Source organism: Pongo pygmaeus, chromosome 17 (assembly GCF_028885625.2).
Source record: "Pongo pygmaeus isolate AG05252 chromosome 17, NHGRI_mPonPyg2-v2.0_pri, whole genome shotgun sequence".
Lineage (NCBI taxonomy): Eukaryota > Metazoa > Chordata > Mammalia > Primates > Hominidae > Pongo > Pongo pygmaeus.
The window spans coordinates 89,188,554-89,215,161 of record NC_072390.2 but is presented as its reverse complement, the minus strand read 5'-3'; the positions used below and the strand labels follow the sequence as shown (position 1 = coordinate 89,215,161).

Sequence of the window (26,608 nt, the reverse complement as noted above, 5' to 3'; positions counted from 1 at the left end):
CAAAGTCTTAACTCATTTCATCATTAACTCAAAACTCCACAGTCCAAAGCCTCATCTGAGACAAGGCAAATCCCTTCTGCCTATAAGCCTGTAAAATCAAAAGCCAGTTAGTTACTTCCTAGATACAATAAGGGCACAGGCATTGGGTAAATGCATCTGTTCCAAATGAGAGAAATTGGTTAAAACAAAGGAACTACAGGCACCATGCAAGTCCGAAATCCAATAGGGCAGTCATTAATCCTTAAAGTTCCAAAATGATCTCTTTTGACGCCATGTCTCACATCAGGTCATGCTGATGCAAGAGGTGAGTTCCCATGGTCTTCAGCAGCTCCACCCCTGTTGCTTTGCAGGGTACAGCCCCCCTCCTGGCTGCTTTCACAAGCCAGTGGTGTGTCTGAGGCTTCTCCAGGTGCATGGTGCAAGCTATCGGTACCATTCTGGGGCCTGGAGAACAGTGACCCTTTTCTCACAGCTCCACTAGGGAGTGCCCCAGTGGGGACTCTGTGTGGGGGCTCCCACTACACATTTTCCTTCCATACTGTCCTAGCAGAGGTTCTCCATGAGGGTTCTGCCCCTGCAGCAGAGGACAGGTGGATGTTCACCTCTGCTTGGACATCCAGGCATTTCCATACATCCTCTGAAATCTAGGCGGAGATTCCCAAACCTCAATTCTTGACCTTTGTACACCTGCAGGTCCAACACTACATGTACACAGCCAATGCTTGGGGCTTGCACCCTCTGAAGCAACAGCCTAAGCTGCACATTGGCCCCTTTTAGCCATGGCTGGAGCAGCTGGGGTGCAAGGCACCAAGTCCCTAAGCTGCATACAGCAGGGGGTGTCCATGAAACCATTTTTTTCCTCCAAGGCCCCCAGACTTGTGATGGGAGGGTCTGCTGCAAAGGTCTCTGACGTGCCCTGGAGACACCTTCCCCATTGTCTTGGTAATTAACATTCTGCTCCTTGTTACTTATACAAATTTCTGCAGCTGGCTTAAATTTCTCCCCAGAAAATGGGTTTGTCTTTTCTATTGGATTGTCAGGCTACAGATTTTCCAGACTTTTATGCTCTGCTTCCTCTTGAATGCTTTGCCACTTAGAAATGTCTTCCACCAGGTATCCTAAATCATCTCTTTCAAGTTCCACAGATCTCTAGGGCAGGGGCAAAATGCCACCAGTCTCTTTGCTAAAGCATAACAAGAGTCACCTTTGCTCCAGTTCCCAACAAGGTCCTCATCTCCATCTGAGACCATCTCAGCCTGGACTTTATTGTCCATATCATCATCAGCATTTTGGTCAAAGCCATTCATCAAATCTCTAGGAAGTTTCAAATTTCTTCCTGTCTTCTGAGCCACCCAAGTCTATAGGAAATTCCAACCTCTGCCTGTTACCCAGTTCCAAAGTCACTTCCACATTTTCAGGTATCTTTACAGCAGCACCCCACTCTCTGTGGTACAAATTTACTGTATTAATCTGATTTCACACTGCTAATAAAGACGTACCCAAGACCTGGTAATTTATATAAAAAAAGAAGTTTAATGGACTCACAGTTCCACATGGCTGGGGAGAACTCACAATCATGGTGGAAGGTGAAGGAGGAGCAAAGGCACGTTTTACATGGTGGCAGGCAAGAGAGCTTATGCAGGGGAGCTCCCATTTATAAAACCATCAGATCTTGTGAAACTTATTCACTATCATGAGAACAGCAAAGGAAAACTTGCCCTCATGATTTAATTACCTCCTACTAGGTCCCTCTGATGACACGTGGGGATTATGGGAGCTACAATTCTAGATGAGATTTGGGTGGGGACACAGTCAAACCCTATTACAAATCTACACATCTACACTGAACTCATTTTCAACAAACATGCCAAGAAAATACACTGGGGAAAAGACAGTTTCCTCAATGAATGGTGCTGGGAAAACTGGATATTCATATACAGAAGAATGAAACTAGACCCTTATCTCTCACTGTATACAAAAATCTGATAAAAATGAATTGATGAGTTAAATCTACGACCTCAAACTATCATGAAGCTACTATAAGAAAACATTGGGAAAAATCGCCAGGACATTGTTCTGGGCAAAAATTTGTTGGGTAATACACCATAAACAAAGGCAACCAAAGAAAAAATGGACAAATGGGATCACACCAAATTACAAAGCTTTTGCACAGCAAAGGAAACAATCAACAAAGTGAAGAGACTCTCACAGAATGGGAGAAAATATCTGTAAACTACCCATATGACAAGGGATTAATAACCAGAATATATAAGGAGCTCAAACAACTCTATAAGGAAAAAATCTAATAATTCAATTAAAAAATAGGCAAAATATTTGCATAGACATTTCTCAAAAGAAGACATACAGATGGCAAACGGGCATATGGAAAGGTGCTCAACATCATTGATCATCAGAGAAATGCAAATCAAAATTATAATGAGGTATCATCTCATCCTAGTTAAAATGGCTATATCCAAAAGATAGGCAATAACAAATTCTGACAAGGATGTGGAGAAAAAAGAACCCCTTTCGCTGTTGGTGGGTGTATAAATTACTATAATTACCAATGAGAACAGTTTGGAGGTTCCTCAAAAAACTAAAAATAGAGCTACCGTATAATCCAGCAATCCACTGTTAGGTATATACCCAAAAGAAAGAGAAATTAGTACATCGAAGAGATATCTGTACTCTCATGTTTGTTCCAGTATTGTTCACAATAGCCAAGATTTAGAAGCAACTAAGTGTGCATCAACAGATGAATGGATAAAGAAAATGTCATACACAATGGTGGACTAATGAGCCATAAAAAAGAATGAGTCAGGGTGCGGTGGCTCACGCCTGTAATCTCAGCACTTTGGGAGGCTGAGGTGGGCGGATCACGAGGTCAGGAGATCGAGACCATCCTGGCTGACACTGTGAAACCCCGTCTCTACTAAAAATACAAAAAAAATTAGCCAGGCATGGTGGCAGGCACCTGTAGTCCCAGATAGTTGGGAGGCTGAGGCAGGAGAATGGCGTGAACCTGGGAGGAGGATTTTGCAGTGAGCTGAGATCGCGCCACTGCACTCCAGCCTGGGTGACAGAGTGAGACTGTCTCAAGAAAAAAAAAAATAATGAGATCCTATCATTTGCAACAGCATGGATGGAACTAAAGGTCATAATGTTAAGGAAAATCAGCCTCACATCAAAAGAAAAACTTTGCATTCTCTCACTCATTTGTGGGATCTAAAAATCAAAACAATTGAGATTCCAGTCTCATGGAGATACAGAATAGAATGATGGTTATCAGAGGCTGGGAAGAGTAGTGGGCCAGTAGGGCTAAGGTGGGAATGGTTAATGAGTACAAAAATAGAAAATATAAATAAGACCTAGTATTTGATAGCAAACAGGGTGACTATAGTCAATAAAAATTTAATTGTACATTTTAAAATAAAATATTATAATTGGATTGTTTGTAACACAAAGGATAAAGTCTTGAGGGGCTGAATACTTCATTCTCCATGATGTGATTATTACACATTGCATTGCAAACATCTCATGTACTCCATAAATATATACACCTACAATGTAACCACACAAAAATAAAAAAATTAAAAATGATTAATGACCTTTTAAAAAGTTAGGAATCGTTCTCAGATTAAAAGCAGAATGTCTACCAGGAAGGGTTATTAAATGTTACAGAAACTCATAAGGAATCCATGTAGAATCTTCTTTGTAGGGCATTTAAAAAATAGGACATTTTTGTTGATATGGTTTCTATGTATTACTGTTGAGAGTTTTTTTAATAAGTCATCTGGTCCACCTTCTTGTCTTTAGGAAGGATTGTATTTAAGCCATTTTAGATATATTGTTGCTCAGTTTCCATGAGAAATCTTTTAGTATATCATTTATCAGCTGACATGCTTTCTTTATTGTGTACTTTTGGGTATAAGAAATGTTTAAGACAATATAAGGGAAATCATATGGTCCATAAAATTCCTACCAAATTCTCCCATACAGAGGCCTGTTCTCAGTGCCATATTTCAGAGCTATAATGAGCAGCAAACCCAGGGAGAATAACTTCATTAAGTAACCCTCACTACTTACCTGCTGTGTTGTTTTGGGGCCTGAGAGTCTCTGTGATTATAGTCAGGTGAAGGCCTCCCCGTCAGGCATCTACATGCTGGCAACACTGAGACTAGGGTTCTTTCATGGGGACTTTGTCAAAAAGGACACAAACATTTGTTGAGAGTGATTAAACTCATAAAGTAAGAAGTGTCTATATTTTACTATAGATTAATTGAAACATACTACAAAACACTTCAAAGCTTCCTGTGGGGTTCTGATGTAAACTTTCATTTCTCCTTCATTAAGGGCATAATGAGAATGCTTAACCAGAAGGGTGAATCATGTAAAGCTTCATTGTACCCATCTGGCCCTGAACCCTTTCCCCATTATATAAATCCTCCTGGTTGCTGATGAAAGAGGTACTTCTTGACTGAAGTCCTAGCTGCACACAGTCTCTTCCATTGGATGTCAAGCTCTGTCTAATTTCAGTCAATGTTCCCTACAGCCAGCAGCAGTTGGGGTTGGAATCTCCAAGCCACGGAATTATTTCTAAAGAGCTTTAACAATGGGTTTTCTATGGAAAAGTCATGACACTGTTTGGAAGGCAGAATGGGTATGTTGCGGGGTGCATTGCGTAGGGAGGTGTCTGCCACTGGGCAGTGAATGTCATGGTGACCCATCCTTGAGAAAAGAGGAGAGTGGTATGGGTCGCAGGGGATAATTTCAGTCCCATCAGCGTGGTTTTAGTAATGCCTAATTCTGACCACTCGTTTCTTGGGTTGGAGGGTGACAACTGTTGTGAGGCACTGCATTGCAATTGTGTGTCTGTGTGCAGGTATATGTGTCTGTCTGTATGTAAGTAGCTAGGGATAAAATGTCTCTCCTTCATCCCTATGCTTTTTCAGATTCAGTGTAAGAGGAAACATCATTTGAAAGTACTTTTTGATGTATCCATAAGTCAGATTCTCTGCTTGCACTCTGTCTGCTGTTAAGTGTTGAAAAAGAGGTCAGGGATTGCTAATGGCAGACAGGTCCATAAGGTCAGGAAGAAGGAAGGTAAAGATGAAGGGATAGTTTCTATGGGATATCAAGGGCACATTGCACTTTTTCCTGGGCATGAAGAATGATTTGGGAGGGTAAAGGGGCTGATAGAGAGATGAATCCTAATGTTTCCATTTTTTTGAGTCTCATCCCTCAAATAGAGGAAACATTGGCAAAAGGAGAAAAAACCATAATAAATGTATGAGAAAGCTAGAAGTAGAGTGGCATTTGCTCAACTCTGCATCTGGGAATCTGGGATGGGGCTGCCTACAGAGATGCACCCCACCATGTGGGATGGCTACAGCAGGTGGAGGGGACCGTGCAGGATAGGGAGAGTGCCGGGGATAGCCCCCACCTTGCTCTTGATCTATGCTGTGGGTGCACCTGGACCTACCTGCTTCCTTCCTGGGGAAGTTGCAGGAGGCAGCTGAGAGAGAAGCTCCACACAGAATCACAGTAGCAAGGGGTTGGTCTGGGTAGAAATTAGAGCATAGGTGGCCCCACTGGAGGGAGATGAGGCCCCATCAGGACCTTCTCGGTGACTGTGAACCAACAGGCTGATGGAGGCCTGTGGGCGTGGGCCTCTGCTTTCCCAGCCCCAGATGTCCCTACACATGAAGATGACCAGGATACAAAGGAGGATGGAGAAAATCTGAAAGCTAGGCTTTTGCCTAAGACTAGGATGAAGCAAAAGCAGGGGCTGTATTCAAGCAAAATTTGAGGTGTTGTACTAGTTAGTGTGATACTATTCGCTGCAACAAATAAACTCTCACATTTCAAAAGGTTAACACAATAGGCCTTTCTTCCTTGATCCCATCATACTTCTGTGTGTGTATAGTGGGGCAGTAGTTGCCTTTCTCCCACATGGTGTTCCAGGGACCCAAGCTCTTCCTCTCTGAGACCTTCTGTCTCCAGCCAGCAGAAGGGAAGAGAGGGTGGACTTCTGAGAACCCCAGCCTGGAGGTGACACATTTCTTCCTCTCACATTTTATTGGCAAGACCATAAGTCAAATGGCTGCACCTAATGCTGTGGGGGCTGTCAGCAGGAAAAGCGGTCCCTGTCACCTCCTCAACACAACCACGCACTAAGGACAGGAAACACGAATTTTTGATAGGCAGCTGTCTCTGCTTCAGACATCCTTAACTGAGATCAAGACATGGCTCTCAGCTTTACTCTCTGCTATGCAGCCTGATGATGTTTAGATGAAAAAGAGAGAAATAAAGAAAGTTGTAATTTTTTACTTCCAAATGGTAGCCTATAAATCATATCCCACTATAGTAAAATAGCTAAGTTCTGGAATTTTCCTTAATCAAGGATGTTTCAGTTTGCTTATTATGGGCTATATTAAACTTCTTTTCACAATCATATTGAAACTCTTGTGAAAATGGTGCCTGTGTTATTTTACTTACACATGCAGGAAAGAAAAATTCCATACTATACCTTTATAGAAGTATTTGACCCAATATGAGCTTAATTTAAGCACTTAGTCTCTTGTGTACCCAAGGGTTCCACTGGGCCACTGGCTCTATCCTCTAGAGCAATACTTTTTCAATTTGAAGCTTGTGACTCATTGGTGGGTCATTGATATGGTTTGGCCGTGTCCCCACCCAACTCTCATCTTGAATTTTAGCTCCCATAATTCCCACGTGTTGTAGGAGGGACCTGGTGGGAGGTAACTGAATCATGGGATGAGTCTTTCCTGTACTGTTGTCATGATAGTGAATAAGTCTCATGAGATCTGTTGGTTTTATACGGGGGAGTTTCCCTTCACAAACTCTCTCTTTGCTTGCCGCCATCCATGTAAGATGTGGCTTGCTTCTCCTTGCCTTCTGCCATGATTGTCAGGCTTCCCCAGCCATGTGGAACTGTAAGTCCATTAAACCTCTTTTTCTTCCAGTCTCGGGTATGTCTTTATCAGCAGCATGAAAACAGAGTAATACAGTCATGAAGCTAATTTATTATGTCATGACCAGCCTACTTTAAATAATGAAATAAAATTGAAATAAAATTAAAGCTATCAGAAAGTATCTATGAAAAATGTGAAGAATTATTGTGTGTGTGTGTGTGTGTGTGTGTGTATGTCTGTCTGTCTGTATACTGTGTTGTGCTGTGTTAATGAAATGTATTTCTTATCATGGATTATGGTAAAAAAAAAAATTGAAGCCACTGGTCTAGGGAAAAGTCCAGGGCTATTTGTCTCCCCACCTACAAAACATGAGGCCCACCTGGCAGAGGTGAAGGGCACTGTTAGTCCACTTTGTGGGGTCCCCTTTAGATCCCTTTTCTTTGCTCCTGCTTTCAAAGAAGCCAGACCAGTGAGACAGCCCTTCCCACATCTCCCCATCTTGAAAGTCAGGTAGCAACCTGTTGGAGCTAAAAGTGAGGAGGGCACATGGCAGGCCTCACTTTTATCCAGGAGGACAGATGGGGCCCTGCATCTCTTATGGGACCCTCTGGCTTTACTAGGATGGGAGAATTGAGAGGCACTTGAGCCACAGTTCCAACCAGTAAGGTTGTGTTTAACCTGGAGGGCCCTCTGGTATTCTCAGGAATCTGTGGCAATGGTAATACCTGGTCTTGGATTTGGGACATCAAGAGCATACCTAGGTAAGACTTCTCATCAGTGCACAGCTTTTAAAAGTATGGTTTTCTTTGTCTGGGAGTTTGTTTTCTTCCAGCTTTGGAAATTGTACTTACCACCTGTTTCCAATCCAGAGCGGAATCAAGAGGTGGCCTGTCTCATACTGGTTGTCAGAGTAGGGGGCGGGCACAGGAGGGGAGGAGTATGCTCAGGTGACTATTTTCTGTCTTGTGAAAATAAATGAGGATCACCCAAATGAGAACAAACATGCAATTAATTCAGAGCTTGCTATAGCAAAGGAGTCCATCTCCATTCCTCAAAGCATTCCTCAAAGCAGTCAGGAGACTGGGAAAGTTTTATAGCAGAAAAGTGGGGAGGCTTCAGGGGTGCCCTGGTTGGAGCTGGTTGGCCTGGGGAAGCTGGAGGCAGCTGACAAACAGTCGGGCCATCTTATTTGTGAAGTTTGGGAGTATACTTGGTTTTCTCCGGTTGGTCCTAAATTGTAGGAGGAACAAAAATAAATAAATAATAAGGTATTTGACAGTTATTGTCCAAGTCTTGCTCTTTCTTGGCTGATTACTGTGGAGGGTGTGGGTCTGACATCTATTGCCATTGTCCACTGAAGAATCATGGGGGTCATACATTTGGAAAGGAGAACTTTATTTCTCAGAAGTGGCTGAGGGCTGGGAAGTCTCAGGTATTTCCTTATAGAAATGTGAGAACAGACTAATACACTGTCTGTCAAATGGAAACAAATTTGATTACTATGAATACTTATTGAGAAGTCTACATTTGGAACTGTGCTATTACAAAGGCTCCTCTCATCAGTAGCATCACGGAAAGAACCAAACCCTTGAGGAAGGACTTGGAAAAGATGTCTATGCTTGGAGTGGGAGTGCTGAATGAGGCAGGGCCAGCACTATCTACTGATCAGCTTCATTCTCTTTGTCATGGATGCTGTTCTGCTTGCTGGAGCCTTGCAAGACTGTACTGAACAGCAGACCACAGCCTTTATTGCTTTCTTCACTCAGTCTCTTCTTTTTATACTTTTTCATGGAGGACAGTGCTGGCCCAGTAGAAATGTTGGAAAATAAGTAGAAATCAAGAAAGCTGAGGAGAGAGGTATAACTGCCTGATGGGTTCATCTTGCCTGCTGCCCAGGCAGACACAATTTATCAAGAGAAGGGAACTGCAATAGAGAAAGAGTTTAGGCCGGGCACAGTGGCTCACGCCTGTAATCCCAGCACTTTGGGAGGCTGAGGCGGGCGGATCATGAGATCAGGAGATCAAGACCATCCTGGCCAACACGGTGAAACCCTGTCTCTACTAAAAATACAAAAAATCAGCCGGGTGTGGTGGCAGACGCCTGTAGTCCCAGCTACTCAGGAGGCTGAGGCAGGAGAATGGCATGAACCCGGGAGACAGAGTTTAACACGCACAGAGCTGGCTCAACAGGAGATAAGAGTTTTATTATTACTCAGATCAATCTCTGTGAAAATATGGAGGCTAAGGTTTTTTAAAGATAGTTTGGCAGGCAGGGGGCTAGGGAATGGGTGATGCTGATTGGTTGGGGATGCAATCACAGGGGTGTGGAAAATGGTCCTCATGGGCTGAGCCAGCTTCTAAGTGGGGATCACAGAAGCAGTGGAGTCATGAGTCATGGATCTGGGTGGAGTCGTCTGGTCATCAGAATGCAAAAGTCTGAAAAGACATCTCAAAAGGCCAATCTTAAGCTCTACAATGGTGATGTTATTTACAGGATTAATTGGGGAAGTTACAAATCTTGTGACCTCCAGAACACTGGCTGATAATTGTTTAACTACACCCACATCTTAGCAGAATTCAGGCCCTTCTCATAATCCTAACCTGGTAGACTTCATTAGTTTTATAAATGTGGTTTAGTTTTGGGAGAAGCTATTGTCATCTAAACCAAATTTCTCCCAAAGTTAGCTTGGCCTACACCCAGAAATGACCAAAGTTAGCTTGGCCCACAGCCAGGAATGAGCCAGGCAGTTAGGAGGTTAAAAGCAAGATGGAGTTGGTTAGATCAGATCTCTTTCATTGTCATAATTCAATGTTATACTTTTTGCAAAGGTGGTTTTGGGTGGGGAGGGGTGCACAGTAAGTAGGGGTGTACCAAACACCTCTAGTTTGCCCTAGATTTAATAATTAATCTCTCAGTTTTGAATATGCAGATGACTCTTAGACAATGCTTTTTTCATGGAAAGTTTTTTATTTGCCAAATCATGTATATTTTCATCCAATATAGTTAAAGAATAAATTTATTTGCTTTGGATGCAGAAGTTGTATTTCAGGAAAGAAAACTCTCTCTGAGCTGTGGAAAGAAGAAAAAGCTAAGAACTATTGTAGAAGAAAATAGAGAAATCATATTCTTTGTTTTAAGCTGAAGGAGAAAATTAATGTTTTAAACATATGCAGTGCTGCAAATCATTGTGTTTTGAAATGAATCACTGTATGATTTAATCGTTACTAATCTAGAACAGAATAAATTTTGAAAGGCTCCCTGCCGCTGACTCTGTTTGGTTTAGGATTTACTACCTTTTATTATCCTTAGAGAGTAGGAAGTCTGAATAAATTACCTCTAGATTTCAGGCCTCTGCTTTCTAACTTGTTTTGCTTGTGTTTAATTGCTCTTAGAAGAAAGATATAAATAAGTTATTTGGATGCTTTACATTGTATAGAGCACATGTTTCCTTCACAGAACCTAGGTCTCTTGTGAAATTGTACTGTGTCTTAATTATGAAATTCCAGTGCATTTCATATTCATAGCACTGGTCAAAAACGGGACATGATAGAGTTCCCGTCAAAGCATAGATGGTCAATAAATATTGCTGAACAGCTCACTCACTGACTTAAGGCACTTAAAAATAAGTTTGGTCTGTTGGCAGTTTTGGTTAAATTTCCTTTAAGAGGCATTGTAGCTGGAGTTTTATGTATGCAGGGATAAAGATTCATGGAGTGAGTCTTTATGCTACTGGCAGAAGACAAATGTTTTTTGTAGGGTGTTTTATGGAGTGCCAGGAAGCTACAACCCAGTGCCTGCAATCCTGACATTATACTGTGAGATAATTTTTTCTTAGGAGTAGGGCACATTCTGCATTAAAGTACAGATATATCTGTTAGGTGGCAAATTGCTTCGCTATTACCAGTAGTAACATCTTTGTATGAATTAGTTGTTTAAATTCTTTATGATACACCTTGAGGGTAGATTGTGATGAGAGAGGAGACACAGGATCAGGACAAGGGTCTCTGTATGTGGGACAGCTGGTAGTTTACAATCCAAACTAGTCCATCTGGGGAACTGTGTGTGTTGGGGGCAGCATTTATGTTATCTGCTACAGCAGGCATCAACCAAGATTGTCTGCTCAGCATTTTGCCAAGGTGAGGGCAAATATTGTCTGAGGTCACACTTTTTCAACCTCACAGTCATTTCAGGCTGTATTTTGGGGAGTGGAGGTGGGAGATTGATGGACATCTGTGTGGGATTCTTGGTCCACATATCACACAGGGGGGCTCGTGACCATTAGGGTCCTGGCACAAACAGCTTGTCTGCACAGGTGGAGTCTGGAGCTCCCATCCAGATGATTCCACCCCTCACTGTGATGCTCTCAGGGTCCCTCTGCTCTGTTTCCTGTTCCTTCGCTGATGTGATCTTGTCCTGTATTTCAATACATCTTCATTGCTGGGCTCCTTCCACTAGAATGGATCAGGGACCTTGTGTGCAGTTTGTTTTTTAACCTGGACCCTAGAACAGTCCTGGGTCCATGGTTCTGAGTCCAGGTCTTGGAAAGAATCTTCCACTAAGGTGAGTCATGTAATCTCTGGGAACAAGGGTGGGGCCTGGTGAAGGTGGCGGGAGGGGAGTCGTGTGAGTTACAGACTAGAACTGCCTAATCTGTGCTCACCAGTCAGGAGCTCACCCCGACCTTGGTCTTGACCATGATGGTGGTGATGGTCTCCCCTGGGCAGTGACGTCAGCCTCCAGAAGGACAGGGTAGAAGAGACGTGGCTGCATCTCATGACAACTCCAATTTTCACCTTAGAAGAATGATGCCTGCCTTGGTCTATTTATTTTGATCAATCAGTTAATTAATTATTGTGGTTGGAATATAACATGAGATCTACACTCTTATCAAATTTTAATGGAAACTCCCTAATATTCCTTAAATGTTGATGTTTTGGAGCAATCAGCTCCATGAGCCCTCTTTCTAGGAAATCACACTGTAGGATTATAAGAGGGTGCTGTGCTACTTACAGGCTGGCTCTGTGACGAGATGGGATCCTATAGGAAGGGAAGCCCCATCAGCTTAGAGTCTGAAGCCTCACTGAGATTCAATCAGACTCTTGGTCTCAACTTAACACCTACCAGTAAAGAAGAAAAGCACGATGAGGAAATTTTGCAGTGAATCTTTGTTAATGTTAGGATAATGGTCTTAGCACTCAAAAGTGTCTATGTAGAAAGAAAGTCTTTAAAAAGTGTATGTTCAGTGGGCATGCATGAACAGCCTTGCTGCCTAAAACCATTGCTGCAGACTCTTTGGTGGATAAGGAAATCTCCAGACTTCAGGCCGTGTTCCAGATAACATTGGAGCATCCTTCCTTGGGGACAGGGAGACTTTATACATGCCAGAGTTAACGTTGGTGTCTTCTTGACAGAGTTTGTCGGATCTTGTCAGCATGTGGCCTAAACCACTACTGTCAGGGGCTGGTGAGCCTCCTGTTTCAGCTTAAGTGTAGTTTCTTTTTTTTTTTTTTTTTTTTTTTTTGAGACTGAGTCTCACTCTGTCTAGTGGTGTGATCTCGGCTCATTTCAACTTCTGCATCCCAGGTTCAAGCTATTCTTCTGCCCTAGACTTCTGAGTAGCTGGGATTATAGGCAGGCACCACCACACCTGGCTAATTTTTTTGTATTTTTAGTAGAGACAGGGTTTCACCATGTTGGTCAGGCTGGTCTCGTACTCCTGATCTCATGATCCGCCTTTCTCAGCCTCCCAAAGTGCTGAGATTATAGGCGTGAGCGACTGCGCCCGGCCCTTAAGTGTAGTTTCTAAGACAAGTTGGAACCCTTTAAGAGCAGAATTTGTTGTTATGTTGCTGACACCACTTAGTTCAAACTAGCACAATTGGTGGCTCTGCAATTATCTCCCCCACATAAGAAGACAGACCGCAGCAACAATGGTGTTCGCCTTCATAATGAGTGCTTTATAGAGGTGGTGGGAGGCAAGAGCTTGGATTATTTATGAAGTTTCTTGATTGACTCTTACATTTATTCTCAAGTGACAATCCCAGCTATGTGCCAAGACAGCCAGATGACTATTTAAGGGAACACTTTATTTTTGGAAATGTTATTTTTTTTTCCTAAAAGGGTAAGAGACTTTAGTGACTTTTTTTTTTTTTTTTTTTGGTTCCTAGAGAACTTTGTCAGTTTGATGATGGCTTGACAGGGGGTGAAGTTTTAAGGAGGAATATACAGTATCATTGGATTTGGGATCTGGAGGGGATCTTAGAATCATCCATTGCAACTGTCCTTGTTTTACAGATGAACATAAAAGGAAGTGCAGACAGGCGAGTTGATCCCTCCCGGGTCACTGGATGGGATGGGAAGATCAAGCACACTGTGCTTCCTGACCTCTGGGCTGCTCAGATTCTTGCTACTTGATTTTCCAGATTGTGGACTGCATTTTTGTTCCCTGCTGCTGGACAGTTCTCTGGGTAGCCTTGGGCCAACTCAGTTCTCCCTGCTTTCTCACTTGTTCTCAAGAATAAATATAGAATGTGCTGGGTATGCAACCTTCAGAGATAGGAAGGGACTGACAGAACAGCCAGGGCTGTGTCCCAGTCCCCTCTAGAGAGAGGGTGCCTGTGAACACTTTCGCCAGTGAGTAACACGACCCTGGGATAGGAAGCCCATGGTGGGCTGCTTTTTGGGGTCTGTCACCTTCAGTGCAAGTGGGGCATGTGCAAATGCAAGTCCATCCACTCAGCGGCTTTCTGGGGATTGGGGGACTGGCTGGCAATGAGTCCTGGGCTTAGGTTGTTCCTCTCTGTCTATCCGGAAGTAAGAAATCCGCTTCATGTAGCCTGTGCCTGGGTGTTCTGTCTCACTGGACTCAGATGGAGTGATCCCCAGTGCACAGCGGCCCTGCTGCATACCCACCACCTCCTCTACTGCCTCCTTCTACAGAGTCTCTCAATGTGTGTGACATCTGGGCAGAGGTTCTTAAAATCGATCTAAGGACTTCTAGAGATTCAGATGTACCATGAAGGCATATATGTTGTGGAAATATTCATAGATGTTTTCAGATGTGCACTTCTCAGGGGAAAGGGCTCAGCATTTGCCATATTCCCTCAAAGCACTTACTATATTCCACATTTACATTTATTGTATGTGACTTAAAGCAGTCTTATGAACCACTGTCATTAGGCTGCCCCAAGGCAGGGCTAGGTGGATAAGCTCTGGTCCTTTCACTCGTTTCCTCAAGTAGCTTTTTTTTTTTTTTTTTGAGATGGAGTCTCATCCTATCGCCCAGGCTGGAGTGCAGTGGCACGATCTTGGCTCACTGCAACCTCCGCCTCCCAGGTTCAAGTGATTCTCCTGCCTCAGCCTCCCAAGTAGCTGGGATTACAGGTGCCTGCCACCATGCCCGGCTAATTTTTTGTATCTTTAGTAGAGACGGGATTTCACCATGTTGGCCAGGCTGGCTTCGAACTCCTGACCTCGTGATCTGTCCACCTCGGTCTCCCAAAGTGCTGGGATTACAAGCGTGAGCCACCGTGCCTAGCCTCAAGTAGCTTTTTATTAAGCACTGACCATGTGTGTCTGGCTTTGTGCTAGACTGATTGGTTCTTTGTAATTCTGGTAAAAGAACCAGATATTGTAAGAAGTTGGATAGCCTCGAGTTTAGATACAGTTTAGTTGATCTCTATTATTCTCATTTCCAATTGGTCTACTGGAGGCAGTGTGTTTTATTTCACCTGACTGAAGCATCTTCAGGAAAGGGTGTGGTTGCAAACCTGCCAGCCGTCTGGGTGAGCAGAATATGGAAAATACTGGAAAAGCCAGAGGAAGGGGCTCCTGGTTCCAATGTGCTCAGTGCCCTGCAATCATGGAACAGCTTGGAGCACACCCTCAGTCCTAATCCTGATCTTCTCACTGGGAAAGAAGGAAAGGCCACTCGCTGTGCAATGGCAGTGGGGAACGAGGACACCTGGGAGGAAGCCCGGTTCTGATGGAGTTTGGTGTTTGCTCCAAGAATGGACAACTGCAAGCAGGGATTTGACCTGAGGCCTCTCAGGGCATAACCCAGAAACACAACCGTGGAGGGGTTTGTTCTTATAAAATGTTAGATAACTTACTGCTGCCAGATTTAGTTCATTTTAGATACTTCTGGCCTGAATTCAAACGGATGAATCAGAGATATATAGATTTAGATCTTGGCATCAGTTTCCTTTCAAAATCCTTTCAAAACTTTTTTATCTTGCTTTCTACAGAATGTTAATATAAATTGGTATCTTTTTAAAAGTTCTACATGAGTCTCTTAGGGGCTGTGAGGGAGCACATAAAATACAAGATATTTCTGTTTATGGGAGACTTAGACTCATTTCAACCCGTCGCTCAACAACTGTTTATTGAGAACCTATTATTTACTGTGACTCGGTGTTAGTAAGGCACATTTTCTGCCCCCAAGAAGTTTATCTTTTACAGTGGGAGAGAGATAGTAGACATGTAAGCAGCCAGTCTTTTTTTCCTGCTCCCTTGCCCCTGCAGTATTTATCAGGATCTAGCATACAGTATCATTTACCTCATATATTTGCTTATTGCTACCCATGTCCCATGAGAATGTGAGTTCTAGCTTTGTCTTTTTGTGCCCTGAGATGCTGAGAACATTGTAGGCTCTCAATAATGTCTGTTGAATTAATGATAATTTTCCTCTCATGGGCATGAGATAGAGGCATTTCCTCCAACCTCACACCCACATTTTGGGCAGGAAAATAAGAAAATAAAGATGAACGTAAAGACAAAGATGAACAGGAGTAGGAGGAAAGGACAAAAGGAGTAGAATGGGGAAAAAGAGGAGGAGGAAGAAGAAAGAAGCAGTGTCTATTTTATGAAAAAAAAATCTGAAATACTTAGCAAAACTTCGCATCTGCTTCACTGGCTGGAACTGTGTCGGCGAGGGTGAGTATTGTGAGTATTTTGTCAAGTTAAAACAAAACTAGAATTTTTGCTAATAAGAAAGGAGAGAATCAATGTGAATTAGATCATTTCAGGTGGTGATAAGTACGAACCAGTCAGAGTCCTTGGTAGCGAACAACGTATATTGGAACTTCGGCTATTAGACAAGGACTTTTGGAGTCCTATGAGGGGGCTGACAGAATCAGCTAGAAGATTTGATCAGCATCAAAGGAGGCCGGGGCAGCCAGGATACTGTTCTAGCAACAACCAGTGCAGTATGCCCCTGCAGGTGCCCTGCCCCCACCACACTGCCAAGGCTGGAAACTATTCACCACTCAACCCTCAACTCTGTGCAACCTGTGGCAGCTTCAGACCCTCCATCTGAGGGCAGCTCCTGTGAGTGGGAGTCCCGGGGGCAGCAGAGCCTCCGTGTGCTTGGATCATTAAGTCTTGCTCGTGTTCTAGTGCCCTGGGGGATGGGAGAGAGAGCACCTCCTTCCCTGCGTCTTTAGCTTTCATGGTAGATGTGCGTGCTGGGCTGCTGGACAGGCTGTCATAGCTTAGACAGTAATCAGGGAAGGTTTAGGGTGGTCAGGGAGGGCCTCTCCCAGTGGGTGATATTTAAGCTGAGAACAAAGTGATGAGAGAATATTCCAACCAAATGTCCAGACAGAGCGAAAGGAGCCCAGCAGAGGGAGACAGAGAGAGACGGAAAAGCTGGTGGGAGGATGAGTAGTAAGGAGGAGAGGCGGGTAAAGGATGAGTGTAGAGGCTTGGAGGTGTTTTACTATGCAGGGCCTTGCAAATTCCAGCAAGAGGTTTGGCTTTTACTCTATTTGTGGAGGAAGCCATTGGAGGTTTAGGTGTTACTTTATTTGGGAGGGAATCACTAACCAGAGGATGCTAGGAACTAAATTAAATTTTAACAAGATGACTGTGGCTGCACGTGGAGAACAGGCCATTGCAGCTGCCCAGGAAAGAGGTGATGGCAGCTTGGAGGAGGTGGCCAGAGTGGAGTTAACAAGACATGGTCAGCTTGTGGAGGAGCAGGTCTGGTTGGGGTTGGTGGTGTTGGTAAAGGGGTCAGTAGTTCAATTTTATCCGTACAGCGTTTAATTAATTGTTATCTCCTCAAGTGGAAATGTTCAGGATGGAGATGGATATGTAAATCTGGAATTAAGGGAAGGAACTGGATGACTCAGATTTGAGAATCCTAATTGTGTAAATGGTATTTAAAGCTATGAAGCAGGATGATGTCACCAAGCAGGGAGTGTAGACAGAGGAGAGGGATAAGGGAAGCACGCCAGCTTCTACAGGCAGAAGAGGAGCGTCTCTAAGGGACCGAGGAGGAGGAGCCTGCAGGTAGCAGGAGACACCACTGAGTGTGGTGTCACAGTCTGGGGAAGAGCGTTTGTCTGGGATGTCTAGAGCATTACTTTTAAAATAGAAGAGTCAATTTGTTTTGCATTATTTCAGGTAGGCAATCCAAAAACATACTGTGTGTTTTTAGATCACAATGTTATTTTCTCTCAGTGGATTTTGTTTATTTATATTCATACTGTGTTTACCTCTATAAAAGGATTTGAGGGAATTGGGTATAAAGTGGTATTTCAGATAACCCATTAAAATAGAAAATTAAGATGAAATGGAAAGTAGGAAAAGCTAAATACTATAGGTGTTAATATGCTATACCTGGTTACCATGACAGAATATCCAATTTAATTCAATCTCCCAGTAGCCAACATCAAAAGGGACAGATTAGGTTTTATAATCATCTCCTTCAGATATGGGGAATATTAAAATTTAAGGGAGACAAAGTATTTCCTGTACAAATGCTAGAACTGGAATTTATTCTGAGAGTCATTGCATACATAGTGGCACACAAAATGCTAAAACAAAACCCAGTGCTCATCATTATTTTATTCCTACAGAAGCAGAAAATCTTTGAGGTGATTTCTACTATCATCCCTATTTTATAGATGTGAAAACTGAGGCTGGGAGGGGTTAAGTGCATTGGCCAAAACCACATGGATAAGAAGTGGCAGAGTGCTATGCCATGACTGCACACAGCTCCCCATGTAAGATACGGAGAGAATAAGGAAGGAACGATGCCAGAAAGGATGGCAGGTCCCACTGTGAAGGTCCCTAAATGTATACTTCTTCCTGCTTCTCTTTTCCCCGCCATCCTCCACCCCTTTAGTTGGCCACAACTTCTTATCTTTCAGGCTCACTGTGGACACACTTTTCCCTGGAGTGACATGGTTTTCACTGGAAGCTTCTCTCATTTCCTTTTGGAAGCTTCCCTCACTCTGCCCACACCACCATGTCTCCTCTAGGTTCCCCTAGCTCTCTGTGCTCACCGTGCCTGCTGGTCACCATGCAGGGATGTATTTCTCTTTCTTGGTTTCCATGTGAGAGTGAGAATTCTCCAAGGAAAGATGTCTGGTGTTTAATACCTACTGTCAACTGGGATCTCAGCTGGGGTCATCCCACTTCGGCTCCTCTGTGGGGCCTGGACTTCCTCACAGCGTGGTGGCTTGGTTCTAAGAGCAAGTGCCCTGGTGGGGGAGAGTGAGAGAAAGACAGACAGAAGGAGAGGGAGACAGGTGGAGACTCAGAGATTAGGAGAGAGATATTGAGAGAGATCTAGAGAGATGTTGAGAGAAACTGAGAGAGATGGCTGGAGAGCTAGAGAGGCCCAGAAATACTGAGAGGGATGGAGAAAGAGTCGAGAGCGAGTGAGCTGCATTGTGCTTGCAGGCCTCTCCTGGGAAGTCACGGTGTCGCTGTGCTGTGCTATCAATTGAGATCCTGACGAAAGTCCTCCTTGTTCAAGGCGGGTGCAGAGACTGCACCTCTTGCTGTGCTTCCGATGAGGCCATGAAGCCATGCTGTAAGAAGAGGGCATGCACAGCAGATGTTCCCATGGCTATCTTGCGAAAATACAAGCTCTGCTAGTCTAGCAGAGAAATCAAGTAGGATGAAAATTCAGTGGGCGTAGATGTGAACAGGTGAACTTGGGGTGGATTCAGAACAACGAGAGAAGAGGCCAGATTCGAGGGGCAAGTGTAGGCAGGGGATCTAGGGCCACGCATGGAGTATCCTTGGAGAAATTTGGCCTAAAGTCGAAAAAGGTGGGGCCAAGGGCCAACTCCAGAATATTTTTCTATGGGTGTGCTTTGTAATTTCTTAGTTTATCCATCGAGTTACCCTTTGCTAGTCTGATTTCAATTGATTTATTTACCTGAGACCATTAAAAAAATAACAATTCAGGGCTTCAAAACATTCACGTTGTTATATATTTTCCTGAATTCATCTGAACTGGCAAAATTTTTGGGATTGACTTTCTTTTCAGGTTCCCTGCTGGGTGTCTTTGACAGCAAGAACCAAAAAGAACCAAATCCTTCAAGTTGAATGCTGATCAGTCTTCTGTGGTACACTCAGCCGTTTCATTCCTTGTAGATCCTTCAAATTCAATGCTGATCAGTCTTCTGTGGTACACTCAGCCGTTTCATTCCTTGTAGATCCTTCAAGTTCAATGCTGATCAGTCTTCTGTGGTACACTCAGCCATTTCATTCCTTGTAGAAGAACAAGGAGCTGGTTTGGAGCAAAGCGAGCAGGCCATTGCTGGATTTAGAACACAACCTTAGCATCACATTGCCAGGACTTCTGTAGACCCTTGAGAAATTGTTTACTTCTTGGCTAATTTAAGGCAGTGTGCTAAAGTTTTAACCCATCCAGGAGCCTTCGTGTATAGTTTTAGATCCTAAAAGTGACCACATTTCCTACCAAGTTAAAACCCTTTGGCATGGCCATGAGGCGCTGGAAGATGTGGCCTTTCCTATCCTTTCCAGTTTGCCAATAACCTCCTACAAGATGTGGTCCTTCTTATTCCAGGGGCTCGGTTTCCTTCCTTGATGTCCTCACTGGACCTACTGGAGTAGCTGTAGCATGTCTTTGCATTAGAACAGTGTTTACTTGACCTCTCTTTGCTTCTCACTTCCTAGCATGGCTGCTGGCATAGAGTCGCAGGTATTCAAAACGTCCTACATAACTAAAGATGAAATTGTTATCCAAATGAATTCAGCGTAGTAAATTATAATTTTGGAGAACTGGTGATGTGATGATGATAGCCACTTTTAACATTCAGAATATTTTATTTTTACAACCTGCATCACAGGAAATGGAATAAATCCATTTTTCTTAAAAGGTTGGCAACATTCATACAATTTGAGTCATTTATCATCAGAATGGTACCTCTTCCTTTTTGGTTTGTTTTGTGTTCAATACTGAGAAAATATTTTATTGTAGTTCCCCTTCTTCCAAATATGTGTCTTAAACTTGTGGGAGGAAAAAAACAATCACTTTCTGTGGCCATGACAACAAAGGTTGGCCCTGATTCTGTCAAGGCTCATGCCACAAGGGGAGAAGAAAGGGTATTTACAAATGTTAACTCATCAGCCTGAATCTTGCTACATCAGCTATGTGCTTTTCTAAATAGTCTTTTTTTAATGTGGCAATGAGCTGTGTGTATGTAATATACCTAGTTGGAATGCTGAAAGGATGAAATGTATTCCATGTGCATATCTAAAATTGTCAACTAGCATGAGTAAGCATAGTACGTGCTGAATAATGCCGTACAACTTCTACATAAAATTAAAAGTTGTAAATATACTTGTCTTTTCTGCTTTACTTTTAATTATTTTAAATTGTTTATGCACCTAAAGTACCTAGAACTTTATTGCAGAGGATTTTCAGATGCCTAGCAATAAGATAAACTTATTTTAGTATTAATGGAGTAAAATTTGACACTATGGCCATGCTATCATAAATGTCTTCAGCATGATCAGTAAGACAGATGGCTTTTTGTGATGTCTCTCTGGATTTCTATTAAACCACAGTGACAAGTGGAATATTATCTCCAATATGTCTTTTTTTTCCAGATGAAGTAGAGGGTTAGTAGAATGTGTACAGTAAGAAAAAGACAGTTTCTAATTATTTTTTTCAAGTAACTTCAGCAACTGTTATATAAATTATCTGCAGAATGTTTTGTGTTGAGCACAGGGAACTCTTTTTGGTAGTCACAAATCTTTCTTTTTTCTGTCTCAGATAAAAAATAATCTTCAGGAGATATTGGGCTGAGGGATTTAGATTGACAAGAAATTTCACTTCAATTTTCAAGAGGATTGAATGACTTAGAATAATCCATAGGAGGAGACACACAGATAATTCTGGGATTATGGTGGAGAAAAGGGGGTAGATAATAAAAGCCAGAGAAAAAGTGTGCTTCAAAAACAATCAGCAACATTTGAAAAGTCATAAAATTTGTTGTTGTTTTTTACTTTTTACTTTAATTTTTAAATGTTTTTGAAACAATCTAAACTTACAAAGAAGTTGGAAGTACATTGCAAAGATCTTTTATTTTTTCTAAACTATTTGAGAGTCAGCAGCCAACATGATGCCCTTTCACTCCTGAACACTTCGGGGTGTATTTCCTGGATAGTCCTTAAAATCAGGAAATTCACATCCTTATACCCTAACCACCCCACAGGTTTTACCGGTTGTCCCAGTAATACCCTTTATGGGAGAACGACCCTGCTTAGAATTGCATGGTACATGAATTGTCATGTGTATTCAGTCTACTTCAAACTGGAACATTTCTTCAATCTGTCTTTGCTTATCATGGCCTTGATGCTTTTCAGGATTACGGGCCAGTTGCTTTGTCAAAGGCTCCTCAGTGTGGTCTGTGGTCTCCTCTGGTGGGACGTAGGCTGTCTGTCTTTGGCAGGAACACCCCTGCCATTGCTTTGTGTTCTTCTCTTCTCTCTGCTTCCTGTCACACAGCGCATGGTGTCCACTGGACCCACTGCTGATGGAGGTCACCCGGCCACCTGATGAGGGTGCTGCGAGCCTTCTCCCCTGGAAAGCTACTCTTCTCTCCTTTGGGTTAACAGGCATTTTGAGGAAAAGATTTGTTAAATTATTTAAATAAATCCTTCCTCATCAAACTTCAACTTATTCCTTTATTTTATTAGATGAATCTTGCACAATGGTGTCCAGTTTTATTCATCAAGTTGTCACTCATTATTGTTGTTATTTATTTTGAGGCTCATATGGTCCAAGGTTTGGCCAGAGGGAGTGCCCCCAATCTCACTTCTGTGTCTTTCTGATACCCTCCGTCCTCATCCCTTGAGCACACTCTTTCTGGAATAACAGGATGTTTCGGGAGTATCTTGTACTTTTCCTACTCCATCTCTAGAATGAACCATTTCTGTATTCAGTACAGACACCCTTTATTGAGGAATGGCATACTTAGAAACCAAGATCTGGGCACCAGATGTGCTCATTGATGTTGGGGTAGCACCGATCCCAGGCCATCCTAGTGGTCAGAGGTAGGGTATATGTGCATGTAAACACAACACACACATACACACACACACATACACACACACCCCACACACACATTTATACTGTACTCATTCCTAGAACTAGCTCTCGACTCATTCTATCTATCTATCTATCTATCTATCTATCTATCTATCTATCTATCTATCCATCCATCTATCTATCTATCATCCATGTATCTATCTATCTATCTAAAATTTACCTACCTACCTCAATCCACATAGATGCCTCCAATTGTAATCCAGCACCATAGGGTTCATTCTAACTTCCTTCCTTTCACTATTTGTAACTCTCTTCTTTGATAATGAGAGTCTACCTTCCATTATCTTTAATGTCTTCATTTATTTGCATACTTGTCCTGGATGTAACCATCCTTCCATCACCATCCCCTCCTCTGCATGGAAGCCCTCTCCTTGCACTGCTCCAACCTTATGGGCTGTGCTCCCCACCCACTGGGGTGGAAGTCCATCCCACCCACTGCAACTCTGACACCATGTGCCCCCACCCCACTCAGGCTCCAACACCCCACTCAGATCCTACAGCGCTCCCCTCCTCCCCTTTCCCCTCTCCCTGTGGGCCTGTATGATGGCTTTGCCCTTCTTGATGGATTTCTAACTGCATTGTCTAGGGAAGGAGGGGAAGAGCAAGGGTATGAAGAAGTGGAATGAAAGCAATGCAGTGAAGCAACTTATTTTAACTGTGAAGGGCAAGATCCAGGGTAGAAGAACTCAGTGGTTTGCTTTGCAGCACTGCCTTAAATGAGATATGCCGGAAGAGCTGATTCCAACTGTTTGTTGGAAAAGAAATACTAACTTACTGGAAAGATGCACTACCTGCAAATGTTTAGATGTGATGCTATTGAAAATATGCGCTGTGCTTGTAAATCCCAGAGAGAAGATGAAGACACCGCAGGAAGCTGTGGAGAGTAGAGGAGATGCAGAGGAAGGCATGGGCAACACGGAAGCTCTTGCAAGTGCCTCACAGATAGGACACATGCTGCCATGGAAGAGAAACAAAAGGGCCTGGAAAAGGTAGGGATTCCATTGACAAATACAGATTCCAGAGGAGACTCAGACCAGCAGTTGTGGAAACCTCTAATTCTTTCGGATGTGTCCTGAGAGGCATCCTCTGGCAGCCCTGTATTGATGTCTCCCACCGCCCACGTGCTCTCTCCAGCCCTGCTTCATTCTCTGTAGCACTTGTCACTTGCCAACATACCTTGTTTATTCCCTGTATTCCCCACTTAAAGGCCAACTCCATGACAAAAGAAAGTTTGCTTTACTTGACGCTGTATTACCAATGCCTAAAATGTGCCTAGCACATAATAGCTGCTCATTACAATTGGCATAAATGGAAGGGATGAAAAGCTAACCAGGAGAAAGGAGAGCAATGGACATTGGACTAAAAACAACCATGAAACAGGCATATTTCAACAAGGTCTATTACAGAGCAGTCTGCAAACAGTGACCTCCAGGAACATAATCATCAAGGAAAATAGAACAGGTAGGACAAACATGTGAAATCATAAGAAAGAGAAAGATGGAAAAGTCTGAAATATTGAAATGAGAGTAACTTCTTGTCTTGTTTCTAAGAAAGACAGTGGCGGGGAAATGGAGTTGATGAATCAAAGCCCACCCAAGTGGACTCTTGTTCCCACCACCTGCTGGGCGAATGTTTCCAACACCCAAGACCTCCAACTTTTGCCAAGCCACCCCTGCGGCCAAAGGCAGAGACCGTGGAGACTTGGGCAGATGAAACAGCTGAGAGGGAAGATGGATTAAAATGTTCACAGAGGGCAAGGCTCATTGTGTAAAGTAGAATTAGAAATGAATAATGATGAAATTTAAGGGTACTTAATTCCATAGAATTAAAAAAAACTCAAATAATGTCTGGTCCTGTAAGAGATCAGAAATACAGCCACAGAGTAGTTGAATATTGTGAAAATATAAATATCACATATCAACACTAAAGACGTGCCACCAAAACAGTACTTAAAAAATAGATTTTATCCCAAATATTTGCATTAAATAATAAAAACAGTGAAAAATAAATGAGGTTAAAAGAAAACAATAGCCAAAATGAATAACAAGAAATAAACAGAACTGAGGAAACAAACCTATATATTTCAAGAAAAATTAACAAATTAGTAAGTCTTTATGAGACTAATGTGACCACCTTGTCTGCTGGTGCCTCCAGGAGACTCAAAGACTGACCCGGGAAAGAGGGGCTGCCCCAGATACCCAGTGGTTGTCATGACAAAGGACTTTGAGAGACGTGTGACTTTGGCTCTGCGTGGAAAAGGAAGCCCCCTCACTGGGGAAAGGGTATTGCCCTGAGATCCATAAGGAGCACCCAGGTGGTTGTGCGATTGGAGGAGTGCTGGGGGCCCGGGAGGCACTGGAAGCTGTGTTTCTGGGCTCACCCTCCGTGGCTCCCATGAGCAGACACTGGGGACGAGCTCAGAGCCTTGTTCTTCAGAATCGGGTGTGCTTGCTCAGGGTCCCCAGAAGTAGCTGGGAGACTTTGAAGGAGGAATTATACGGTTAGAGGCCAAGAGTCTGATCATTCTGCATATTTGTGAGAATTATCCTAAGGCTGAGGAGGTGGAATTCAGGTTTCTTATAATTCCAACCCTAGAACGTGATTAGCAAAAATATTAACTTTGTACCAAAGGAAAATACTAGGCCAAATAGGTATGCAGACTGTCAAAGATGAACACAGCTGGACATCAGTTAAAGCAGTAAAAACACATTTTATTCAGTAACTATTCACAGTAGGGGAAGGGGCCGGCTGTATTTTCATTTGTGCAGAGGTGATTTGGAGGTTTTAAAGGGAGAATGAGGGAGAGGAGACGGGAGAGCGAGGAAATGTGGAGAAAGTCCAAAGGGCGGTCAGTGTCCAGGCCACCAGACCGCCTGTGCCCCCTGGCGGGCAGTCGCCTCTCAGGATCCATCTTCCCACGGAGACCCCGTCCTTCCTGAGGGCCCCGTTTCCAAGAAGTGGTTCTCTGGTCCTTGGGAATGGGCTTGTCGTAAGCCCTTTCCTTAAGCCCTCTAAGAAAGGGAGGTCAGGGCTCATATGGGGTGTGGCTGGAACAGTAAATTCTCCTAGCAGCCTTGAGCTTTCTCAGGCAGGCATTTTAAGCAGGGATGGGTTCATCCTAGGGATGTGGCTTTCTGCTGCTAGAAGCCAAACTAGCTTGGTTATCTCTTAGGACAAAGGTTTAGACCCCATGGTTATATGCTGAGATTTCTTGGTTCTCAAAACAAAGATAACCATTCTCAATAAGATTTTCACACAGACAATCCACATGAATTGTTCCCTCACTATCCTGAGTACCTAGAGCTAATGTGTCACAAAACTAATATTTATAAAACAAAGCATTTCTATCCCCCTCTACTGGCATTTAACAAGTGCAGAGGAAGGCTTCCCATGTGTGTAAGAGGGAGATACAAGGCCTTCCAAAGCACGCGAGGCACGTTTATGTCTTTGTATGCAGTGATTGAAAGATATGGCTTGTCGGGAACATAGATTATATGAATGCAGACTTCACATTCTGAGAAACTATAAGTGTGGAAGAAGAAATAGAACTATCTAGACATGAAAGTAAACTATTATTTGCACCTAATTACCCCGAGGCAGAAGGAATAGTCAATACGTACATCATTGCCTTTGCTGGACGCTTTGTTGAATACCCTGTTACTTGCTATGCATGCAGTGTGGTTGTCCACTCACAACTTTATATAAATAAAAGGAAATAATGTGTGCTATGATCAAAGTGACATGTCTTAGTGACAGTGGATTAACAGTATCACAATTTCATAAGAAATTTTATGTAGCCACGTTGTACATCATATATGATCTATAAGTAATTGAGGTACACTATTAGTATAGACTCAGCTTTGCATAAATTTGACTTTAATAAATTTTCCTACTTCTGTGACTAGCAGCCAGAACCAAAAAGTACAGTTAGGAGAATGAGAAAGGAATCTATAAATACCAATCAGATCATTATTTGTAGGCTTGTAAATATTTCCTCGGTGTGATTTCTAAAATTTTAAATCAAGTTTTGGGCAAGTTAAAGATCATTAACCAACCGTTCAAAATACAAATAAGCTGCAGCAATTTTTATTGTTACTCAGATTATAATTTGTATATAATAAAATGCCTAGATTGTAAGTGTGAGGAGTTTTGAGACTGCCTTATCCATATATAAATCATTTTCATCATCCCAGGAAGTTCCCTCCTGTTCCTTTCTGGACAATTGACACCTTCCCTAAGGCAACCACTATTTAGATTCTTATCACCATAGCTTGGTTTGTCTAATTCTAGAGC

The 26,608-nt window shown here is 42.9% G+C and overlaps 1 long non-coding RNA gene across 1 annotated transcript in view; it reads left to right on the top strand.

The window, feature by feature from the left end:
- The first annotated feature begins 6,943 nt into the window (after positions 1 to 6,943).
- LOC134738467 (uncharacterized) overlaps positions 6,944 to 26,608 on the top strand; it is a 37,175-nt gene continuing 17,510 nt past the window's right edge. Inside the window, exons 1-2 of the long non-coding RNA XR_010124203.1 lie at positions 6,944 to 6,956; positions 23,164 to 23,304. This is a non-coding gene — a long non-coding RNA (uncharacterized LOC134738467). The remainder of the gene's footprint in view (positions 6,957 to 23,163; positions 23,305 to 26,608) is intronic.